An 11,164-nucleotide genomic window follows, 5' to 3' on the forward strand; every position below is an offset into this window, starting at 1 on the left:
ACAACACAGTTATTTGTTCTCTATTGATTCTGAAGCAAATCAAGTCTTTTATTGATTTGATACGCAGTATTGCCTGTGTGAGGGACCAGGGTACACATAAAGCTGGGAGAGCAGGTAAAGTGGGAAAAATAGGGATTTTATTCACCCAAAATATGTACAATAATAAGGATGGGTGACAAAATCAAGCAAAAGTGACAAATTAGAAGAACTGTATAAACTTAACATATTTAAACAGGACTCAGGTTAAACAACATAGTGAGTGCTCTTCTGATCAAGGGACACTCAATTCTCCATCTCCTAACTGCAGAATATATACAAGGCTGCCCAGTCCATAGTAAAACGCAGGAGTGTGAAGACACTCCTCTGCTGTGGCGCAGATGCAAAGGTTGCCGACAACACCCCTCTTGCTGCTGCAGAATGGCACAGTCCAATTATCCAGGCTGAGAGGTGTGAGCAGCTGCTCAGTGTTTTGCCAGGATGGTCAGCTGCAACACACTGACACGAAAGTTAACAGTTCAAAGGTTGCGGTTCATGCAAATGAGCATAGTTTGTTTGATATGTACATGATTTAGCACGTGTTCTCCCTAACAACCTAACTTGTTGTAGCAGTATTATGACAATCTTTGTTTAATTTTGTCTTTGTTTAATTGGCTTGTCCTGAAACTAACAGCCAATCCAAGCCCATTCTCAGGTAGAGGGGTGGGGCTTAGTCGTATGCTGCCAGGTTCAGTGTGTTAGAGAAGCAGAAGTGAATGATCGTCAAGTGACAGTGACTATTGTGAGAGAGCAATAATGTTCATAATATAATGGCTGACGACCAGTTATCCTATGGTTTGGACTGTTGCGATCTACAAGAGGTAAATATGAGTTTGTGTATTGTTTGCTATACTGTGACTAAATGTTATCGTGTAAAACAAGTTGTGTTGCGAATCGTGAGTAGCCGTTAGCATTAGCATACTAATCGTTAGCTTTGCTTTCATACTGTTAGCTGTGCATTTTAACTATAGTTGTTAAAACAAGCTATTACTAAATCGCCATGAAGTAGTGTATGGACTTGTTGCTGAGATGATTTATTTGATTCAGGAGGGGGACGTTTATGACCAAGTGAGGATCGGGAAAGTTCCTTGGGACCGCTGTGGAGAACTGTTTCCCGTGTGTGTGTGTGTGTGTGTGTGTGTGTGTGTGTGTGTGTGTGTGTGTGTGTGTGTGTGTGTGTGTGTGTGTGTGTGTGTGTGTGTGTGTGTGTGTGTGTGTGTGTGTGTGTGTGTGTGTGTGTGTGGATATGTTATGGCTGGACTGTTCACCTGATTACACACCAGCATTATGAGAACTTAGTTGGTATATGCGGACCATGCTGAGGTCCTCATAAAACAAAGAGTGTAAACTCCGTTATAAGTGTCTAAATAACATACAATCTCTTTTTCGTGGAAAGTCCTTTTTTACCAGCAGCCCTGATTTCTGATCCTCATAAAACAAAGAGTGTAAACGCCTTATAAGTGTCTAAATAACATACATTCTCTTAAGTCCACCTTTACCAGTTGACCTGATTTCTGTGTATCCCTGTGTATAGAACAGCGCCTGCTATCGGCTTGACCATGCTGGTGCAGTTTCATACACATTTTGATACACAAGTTAAATTTCGCGGGCTGGTTTTACGTCGAGGTACGTCGGAGTGACGTAGGGACGTCACGTCCTGGTTTTCCCGCGAGGGAGGGACGTCGGAGCGATGTAACGTTACGGACATCAAGTCCAAGGAGCCCTTTAATCACAGACAGGCATGGAAGAGACGCATGGACTCATGGAGGATTAGACACCACCACCAGGTAAGCATTTTTATTTGTATGTATAAAACGGAGCTCGCAACAGGTGATTCGGTTAAGACTGGAGGAGATGAGACAGTGTGAGGTGAGATATGATGGCATGCTTTGTGATTTTTAAGGGCAGTTGAGTCATGTGGTGTGCTAGCTAGCATTAGCGAACAAGCTAACATTAGCTGACAGACGATGTAGCGAACAAGCTAACATTAGCTGACACACGATGTGGCTCAACACTGGCCTTAACAATGACAACTCACGAGCTAGCGAACGAGCGCAAACTAGCGTGTTAGCGAGCTAGCGAGCGAGTGTTTTATTATAAAGTCTAATGGCAGAGGGCAGGAATGTTTTTCTGAATCTGTCCTTGTGACAGCGGAGCTGCATGAGTCTGTTGGAGAAAGTGCTCCGCTGTCCCTGCAGGAGCTGGTGGAGAGGGTGGTCCGGGTTATCCAATATGATAATAGTGCGATAGTGCGTTTACTCTGTGCCTGCAGAGAGGACAGTTAATCTTAGATGGTCTAATGATATTCTTAAAAAGTGAAGCAGTGTCAATTACAAATATGAATGGAGCAGTTATGCATTTTCTTCATATTTTTTAAGATAAGATAATCCTTTATTCGTCCCTCAGTGGGGAAATTACAGGATTACAGCAGCATTGCTCACAAGTAAATAAAATAAAAGATACAAATCAATTAATATAATAAACTAAACAGTAAAACAGTAATAAAATAAGACAGTAAAGAAGAGTATTAAATATACCAGTATATACAGAATATACAGACGGATCAGGTAAATACTTAAACATATTGGATATTGCACGGATTAGATAAGATATTGCACCAGGTGAATGAATTAAAGTGTTCGTGTTCAGTGTTCGTGTTCAGTGTGTTAGTGGTCCACCGAGAGCAGTTTGTTGTGCAGCCTGACAGCAGCGGGGAGACTGAAGGAGCTGTGCAGAGCTGCGAGAGTGTCCTGCATGGGGTGGGAGGCGTGGCTCATCAGGGATGAGAGCTTCGCCATCATCCTCCTGTCTCCCACCACCTCCACAGTATCCAGTGGACACCCCAGCACGCTGCTGGCCTTCCTCACCTTTATCCCAGTATATTACTGGTTTAAATGGCTATACAATGTTTTCTGAACATGCATGTTCTACAAATAAAGATGATAATCCTGACAACCATCTTCTTTGGTAATTTCAGCAAAAAATATGCAACGGCGAAGACGTATAAATCCAAAGGATGATGCAAAATTCTACACTGACACTGGAGCGGACAAAGTGGGACTTGATGTCAAATACATCAATGCCTTCAAAGGTAAGTTGAATGTTCTGATTTTGTAATCATGATTTAAGTATGAATAAACTTGACGGATATTTTTCTGTGTATGAAATAGGTCGCGGCATCTTCACCTGTACTCCATTTGAAAAGGGAGAATTTCTCTTAGAATATAGAGGTGAACTGATAAGCAAGCAAGAATGTGAGCGGAGACAGAGAATCTACCACAACAGCCTTAAGGTTTTCATGTTTGAGTTCCATTTTAATGGCAAACTATGGTGGTGCGTATTATGTCAATGCTTAGTCCAATCAAAATTAAATGACACATTGCCTTTATTTTATATATTTACTGTTGTGAAACTAATATTCACTTGTATTTTTGTAGTGTTGATGCAGCAAAAGAGGATGGGTCGCTTGGAAGGCTTGTAAACGACGATAATCGAAACCCTAATGGCAAGATGAAGTACGTAACCAACAAAGGGAAGCCCCATCTGTGTTTGTTTGCAGCACGAGACATCAGTCAAGGAGAGGAGATCACCTATAATTATGGTGACTCAGACTGGCCGTGGAGATGCAAGGTAGTCCAAATTTTACTTTAACACAACTCGTGCATTCTTCTTGTGACTGTGCGTCTTGAGGCTCATACGTGACGTCATTCGTTGCGATCCTAAAGCTGCGTTCACACCAAACGTGACGCGAACGCACCTTGAGAACATTCCTCAGACCGACATCTTCCACAACACTAACCTGCAGTTTGTATCCACTTCTCTGTAGCATTTGTTAGCTTGTCTTGCTTTAGTTTATCTATACTTTTCCCATATAAGAACTATGAAGGCAAAAACAGTCATAACTTTCACATAATGTTACACAAGAAGCACCCAGTCTTCAATAAATATAGATATGATAAGACCTTTTTTTCAGGGTCTTGATAAGGGAATGCCTCTGGAAATGTTTGGTGGCCAAAACATAGTTTTAGCAACAGTAGGATTGTTTCTCTCATTAAAACTCCAAATAGTGTCTGTAATGGTACATTACAGTTTCTCTCTGTTCATTGTCCTCCTTTTTTGCCTGCTACAGATGATAACTGAGAGTGAGCTGATTGAGACTGCTGAGAGTGAAGCGACTGACAAGATTGAGACCTCTGAGGATGGCCTGACTCAAACATGTCCACAACTTGATCCCCTCAACAGGGTTGAAAAGGTAAACTTAAGTTTAATTACATTATTTATGAAAAAACATGAAATCATGTTTCATTAGTGTGTGTGTGTGTGTGTGTAGTCTCCTCTTATGGTTTATAGAGACGGGTGGTATATGAGGACATGAGATATTGTCTAAATATACCAATATGTTGGGTGGGTGTGTGTGTGTGTGTAGTCTCCTCTTCTGGTTTATAGAGACGGGTGGTATATGAGGACATGAGATATTGTCTAAATATACCAATATGATGGTTGTGTGTGTGTGCAGCTGCCTGACTGTCGTATGTTTTATTGGGACAGCCATCTCATTAAATGCTTGTCCAAGTGTAAGTCAGTATTGTTTGTGTGTGTGTCAAGCACTTTGTTTTTTAAGAATATTTGCACAACCTGCATGTGATATGTATGTATGTTTAACTAATCAATCACAGCTAATATAAGAACTATGAAGGCAAAAACAGTCATAACTTCCACATAATGTTACACAAGAAGCACCCAGTCTTCAACAAATATAGATATACCTTTTTTGCAGGGTCTTGATAAGGGAATGCCTCTGACAATGTTTGGGGTTTTAATGAGAGAAACAATCCTACTGTTGCTAAAACTATGTTTTGAACACCAAATAGTGTCTGTAATGGTACATTACAGTTTCTCTCTGTTCATTGTCCTCCTTTTTTGCCTGCTACAGATGATAACTGAGAGTGAGCTGATTGAGACTGCTGAGAGTGAAGCGACTGACAAGATTGAGACCTCTGAGGATGGCCTGACTCAAACATGTCCACAACTTGATCCCCTCAACAGGGTTGAAAAGGTAAACTTAAGTTTAATTACATTATTTATGAAAAACATGAAATCATGTTCCATTAGTGGGTGGGTATGTGTGTGTGTGTGTGTGTAGTCTCCTCTTATGGTTTATAGAGACGGGTGGTATATGAGGACATGAGATATTGTCTAAATATACCAATATGTTGGTTGTGTGTGTATGCAGCTGCCTGACTGTCGTATGTTTTATTGGGACAGCCATCTCATTAAATGCTTGTCCAAGTGTAAGTCAGTATTGTTTGTGTGTGTGTCAAGCACTTTGTTTTTTAAGAATATTTGCACAACCTGCATGTGATATGTATGTCTGTTTAACTAATCAATCACAGCTAATATAAGAACTATGAAGGCAAAAACAGTCATAACTTCCACATAATGTTACACAAGAAGCACCCAGTCTTCAATAAATATAGATATGATAAGACCTTTTTTTCAGGGTCTTGATAAGGAAATGCCTCTGGAAATGTTTGGTGTCCAAAACATAGTTTTAGCAACAGTAGGATTGTTTCTCATTAAAACCCCAAATAGTGTCTGTAATGGTACATTACAGTTTCTCTCTGTTCATTGTCCTCCTTTTTTGCCTGCTACAGATGATAACTGAGAGTGAGCTGATTGAGACTGCTGAGAGTGAAGCGACTGACAAGATTGAGACCTCTGAGGATGGCCTGACTCAAACATGTCCACAACTTGATCCCCTCAACAGGGTTGAAAAGGTAAACTTAAGTTTAATTACATTATTTATGAAAAACATGAAATCATGTTTCATTAGTGTGTGTAAGTGCAGTTGCCTCATATGGTGTATATGGAACAATTACAGTTCCTAAAAGAAAAATCTGATTCAGAAGGTCAATTGGAAAATGTAGTCAACTTAGTAGATGTCAATGTAAAACTGTCAGAAATAAATTATACTTAATTTTAACAGTGTCAAAATCATCGCCTGGTGTGCGCAACAATATCCTCCTTGGACAAGTGTGTTCATTGTGTGGGACCTGTATCCTCCTACAAGTGGATTGGCTATGAATGCAGAGGTGAGATATTTATTGAATTGGTACAGAGTTTGTCTTAGGGTATTGGGTCGGTATATTTGCTGTTCTAATGTACAAACCATTCAACAATGAAACACTGATGACAAATAATCCTTGGTTCACAACATAGGCTAATATATCAACTAGTTCTCAAAATTGTAGGATGTGTAAACATGTGTTATGATGAAGTTGAAGTAGTTAAGAGTGTGGGATATCATTCAGATTACTTAAAGGTGTTTTATTTTGCTTCATTGGCACTGACAAGATTTGTTATGTTTTAATAACACAAAGCAAAATTTCCCGCCATTTGAAAACACACAAGACACATGCTGAAATTGTAAAAGCATTTTCCCTCCCTGAGCACTCAAAAGATCGCAAGATATTAGTAGAAAAGGGAAATTTTAGACACAACACTAAAGTTTTACAAGATGGAACAGGACCACTGAAAGTGAAAAGAAAACCAAAGGCTAAAGCACTGGCTGGAAAGTTTATTCACTGTATGTACTGTCAAGGCATGTACATTCGTAAGGAACTTTGGAGACATGCCCGCAGATGTCCCTTTAAGCCAGAAAACAAAGATGAAGAACCTGGGAGAACCAAAGTACTGGCTTTGGCTGAAGCTCAAGAATCTGCACTCTGTCAGCAGATCTCAAGTGGAGTGTGGAGGATCCTTAGTGTCATGAAACAGGATGCGGTTGCCTCAGTTGTGCGAAATGACCTCACCATTATTAATTTAGCTCAGTCACTCTATAACAAACATGGACAAGATCCTACCAAGTATGAGTACATACGACAAAAGCTCCGTGAAGTGGGGCGTTTGTTGCTATGTCTGCGTGAAGACTTCTCTGTACATAACCTAGAGGAGGCTGTTAAACCTGCTAACTTCCAGAGGGTTGTGCAAGCTGTAAAGAAAGTTTCAGGTTTTGATGAAGAAAAACACTCATACGCAAGACCAAGCCTCGCGCTGAAATTGGGACATGCACTTCAGAAAATCTGTGACATTGTTCATTGTAGGGGCCTCATGGCAGAAGATGAAGAACTGATCAAGTCCACTGACATGTTCAAGAAGCTGTACACCACCAAGTGGTCTGAGATGGTGTCTCACAGTGCCCTGAACACACTGAGTGACGCAAAATATAACAAGCCATCAACATTACCCTTCACTGAAGATGTTCAGAGCCTTCATCGGCACCTCGAGAAGTCTGCAGAAACTGCCTTTTGCAACTTGAAGGAGAAGACCAGTACTCAGAACTATGCTCAACTTGCAAAGAGTACACTTACACAAATCATTGTGTTCAATCGAAGACGTGCTGGGGAGGTTTCAAAAATGCGCCTCAAAAGTTTCCATGAAAGAGACGATACAAAGCTTCATGAAGATGTTGCCATGGGGTTGTCGAAGACTGAACAGAGACTGTGCAACTATTTCAGCCGAATCGAAATCATGGGAAAAAGGGGCAGAAAGGTTGCAGTTCTGCTCACACCAAGCATGATGGATGCTCTGTCACTCCTTACCAGTAAAAGAACAGATTGTGGTGTTTGTGCCACAAATGTCTTCCTGTTTGCGATACCCAACTCGATGAGCCACTACAGGGGACAGGACTGTTTGCGTGTTTATGCAAGCGAGTGTGGAGCAAAGCACCCCGAGTACCTCAGGTCGACACAGCTCAGGAAACACGTCGCCACACTCTCACAAGTCCTTAATTTGAAAAACAATGAACTTGATCAGGTTGCAGATTTCATGGGTCACGACATCCGTGTTCACCGGGATTTCTACAGATTATCAGTTCCCACAACACAACTGGCCAAGATTTCCAAACTGCTTTTATCGATGGAGAAAGGGAATCTTTCCAGCATGCAGGGAAAATCACTGGATGAGCTTGAAGTGGAAGTTTGTAAAGAAATTAACACTTACAACACACCTGATACTGTTTTAAATTTTATATATGCTGCCATATAATAAGCAAAAATATTTCCAACTTTGATTTGTTTTTATGTGCAGCTTTTCATGCGAGAACTACTAATACTATTTTCCAGATGAAATTGCATTCAGCGGCACTGAAGACGAGGACAGTGGGAGCGAATCCGATAACTGTGGCACAGCAGGCAGAGCATCAGAGTTTGGAACTAGCGAGCCTGTAGATGCTACATCTGACTCTACAATCACAGAGCAGGTCCATGACTTTGAAGATTCAGGTAGGTTCCCTCACTTTATACTTGTCGCTGTTCACCAAATGTTCTTTAAATTCAATTTGAAACTAAAGTATTGTGAAATTGTGTGTTTAGCAGGAACAGTGTCGTCCACAGTAACTGAGACCGCCCCTCTCTCTGAAGGTAAGCCAAGTTTGATGGTAGAGCACCTTTTAAAGTAGTTACATTAGACACAAAAAGGCATTGATGCAAGGTATAGAAGAAAGAAAAGGCAAAATGAGAAGACATACGATTTAAAAAGAGTGAGGAGCGCCCAAGTAGTTCACGCTAAAGTTCACTTTCAAGAAAAATGCAAAATAAATATTTTAAAAAGTGGTATGAATATATATATCTCTATCTATCTATATCCCTTAATTCATTGAAGATGGGATTGAAGATTGTGGTAAATATAACTAATACCAGATCTGTTAAAAAATGTATCATTATTTATAAACTAAAACATAACATGACCGTAGTGAATTTCATTCTACCCGTTTCAGGCACACATACGAATGAGTCTACTACACTCATTGGACCCATTTAAATGTTTCACCCTGATTTTCACTGTGACCAGAGACTCCTGGTCTGGTAAGAAAATTGCAGGCTTGACTAATCCTATTTAAAATATGTTGTAGTCCATACATATTTATACAGTAACCGACTGACTCACTTTTTATTGTTTTGTCTCGACTCTTGGAAATAGCTTTAAGCGGGTTTTAGTAATAGTTTTAAGGTTTATCAGAAGCCATAACATTCACAATGGCTAATAATACTTTATGGAAGGATTTTGAGAAGGAAGTTATCACGGCAACAAACCATTATCATTCATGTACAAAACACATTAATCTCATCCAAGGAGACCGATGCATTTTACCAAATTCCGCTGCTTTCGATCTGCAGTCTCAGGACAGACACAAACCGTTAGGTACAAAACGTTGTAGTAAATAGCTATTAGTACCAGAAATGCTGGCACTTATTTTGCTGGATGAAGTGGCATTGCTTTTCCCCTCTGTGCTAGCACCGACACTAAATCAACACAGCTTGCCTTTTTCCAGAGCAGACCATAGTCTGAAGATTATGACTAATATTTTCAAGGTCAATATTGAACTTTCAGGCCCAATTCCCACTGTTAATCCAATGTGGATGTTAATTCAATAATTTTTTTAACTGTGAATTGGATCTTAATTAAAGTTCCAGTGTTGATTGTTCATTTATTTCTTGTTCTATGCCAAATATATGTAAAACAATATCAATATCCAGGTAACTTTCATCAAAATCCCCATAAAGTCCCTTTCTTTTCTCAGCAAAACAGTTTCAAATGTTTGAAGTCTTCAAAATGTATCCGATCAAACAAAACTTTGAGCCACGAAGTAGCCACACCAGTGATATCACCTTTTTGTTGATCTTGGTAACAATGTGGAGACAGACAACAAGAGATGTGCATTTGAATATCGGTGGGAAGAAAATGTACTTCCGCCGGTCTGCGTTGTCAGTGGCTCAGCAGAGAGCTCTAGGTACCGGTCATCTGCATGTACTGGCTACGGTGCAGTGATACTGTGCTGTTTCAAAATCTGCAAGGTTTCCCTTCCATCTCTCTACCAACTGGTGAGGTGTGTAAAGCCAACAGTCCTCTGTAGCTCCATATCATGCTAAACTCTAAGCCTGCCCACTCTTTAGCTGTCCAATCAAATGTGAAGAATTTGATCCCACTTGTTACTGTACACAGCTCAAATATTCTGTTTCATTGGAGATTGCGTCACAGTATAGAAGGTAAATACGCTTCACTGAGACTTTTAACTCAACATTGGTTTTTTTCTTTAATTTCCAATCTAGTGTGTTAGAGTACAGAACCAAAACAACAGAAATGGTTTCCCTCATGCACTGTAATGAGTTATCTATTGAAATATAAAAAGGTTCACCCACTTTAAAATGTTAAAGATGTTATCACAGTAATTTGTTGTAAGTTTTACTGCTTAACATATTCCTAAGTGTCCGTACTTGATTGCTTCATTTTGCCAATACATTTTGTTTTCTGTTTGTGTGATCGTCTTGTCTACTTTGTATATCTTCCAGGAAAAGATGCTGGGTCCAGAAGAGGGACAAAGAAAGCGTGGTCCAAGGCTGAGGTTGCAGCAGTAATGCAGCACTTCAAAAATCACATTCATAAAGGTCACCTGGCCTCCAAGAACGAATGCAGTCACTGCAAGTTGGTGGAAGGACCAGTCTTGGAACAAAGAACTGTGCAAAATGTCAGAGACTTCGTTCGGAATCGGGGAACAGCTGAAAAAAGACAGTCACAGAAGCTGTAAACAAATATCCTTTTTTGTTATTTTGGTTTTTTTGGCAGGAAAGTTAATGTTCATGTGTTCTCTCTCATTCTCGTTCTCTCTTTCTTTCTCGCTCTCTTTCTTTCTCGCTCTCTGTCTCTGTCGCTTTCTCTGTCTCTCTCTCTTTCTTTCTCTCTCGCTCTGTCTCTCTCCCTCGCTCTCTGTGTCTCTGTCGCTCTCTGTCTCTCTCTGTCTCTCTCTGTCTCTCTCGCTCGCTCTGTCTCTCTCGCTCGCTCTCTCTCTGTCTCTCTCTCGCTCTGTCTCGCTCTGTCTCGCTCTGTCTCGCTCTCTCTCTCTCTCTCTGTCTGTGTCTCTCTCTCTGTCTGTGTCTCTCTCTCTGTCTGTGTCTCTCTCTCTGTCTGTGTCTCTCTCTCTGTCTGTGTCTCTCTCTCTGTCGCTCTCTGTCTGTCTCTCTTTTTCTCTCTCTGTCGCTGTCTCTCTTTTTCTCTCTGTCGCTGTCTCTCTTTTTCTCTCTCTGTCGCTGTCTCTCTCTCTCTGTCTCTGTCGCTCTCTCTTGTTCTCTTC

General features: G+C 40.6%; 2 long non-coding RNA genes across 3 annotated transcripts; both read left to right on the top strand.

Moving 5' to 3' along the window:
* Positions 1-1,403: 1,403 nt before the first annotated feature.
* On the top strand, positions 1,404-3,557 carry LOC306785367. 2 transcript variants are annotated; one of them, XR_013772404.1, is made up of 4 exons: positions 1,404-1,823; positions 3,014-3,127; positions 3,207-3,369; positions 3,474-3,557. It is a non-coding gene; the product is annotated as an uncharacterized lncRNA (long non-coding RNA). The 2 variants fall into 2 exon arrangements; XR_013772405.1 differs by lacking the exon at positions 1,404-1,823 and having other exon boundaries at positions 2,833-3,127.
* A 4,609-nt stretch (positions 3,558-8,166) lies between these two features.
* Positions 8,167-10,438, top strand: LOC306785636. Its single transcript, XR_013772438.1, has 3 exons — positions 8,167-8,318; positions 8,409-8,456; positions 10,386-10,438. It is a non-coding gene; the product is annotated as an uncharacterized lncRNA (long non-coding RNA).
* The last annotated feature ends 726 nt before the right edge of the window (positions 10,439-11,164 follow it).

Source organism: Melanostigma gelatinosum, assembly GCF_949748355.1.
Source record: "Melanostigma gelatinosum genome assembly, chromosome: 12".
Taxonomy (NCBI): Eukaryota; Metazoa; Chordata; class Actinopteri; order Perciformes; family Zoarcidae; genus Melanostigma; species Melanostigma gelatinosum.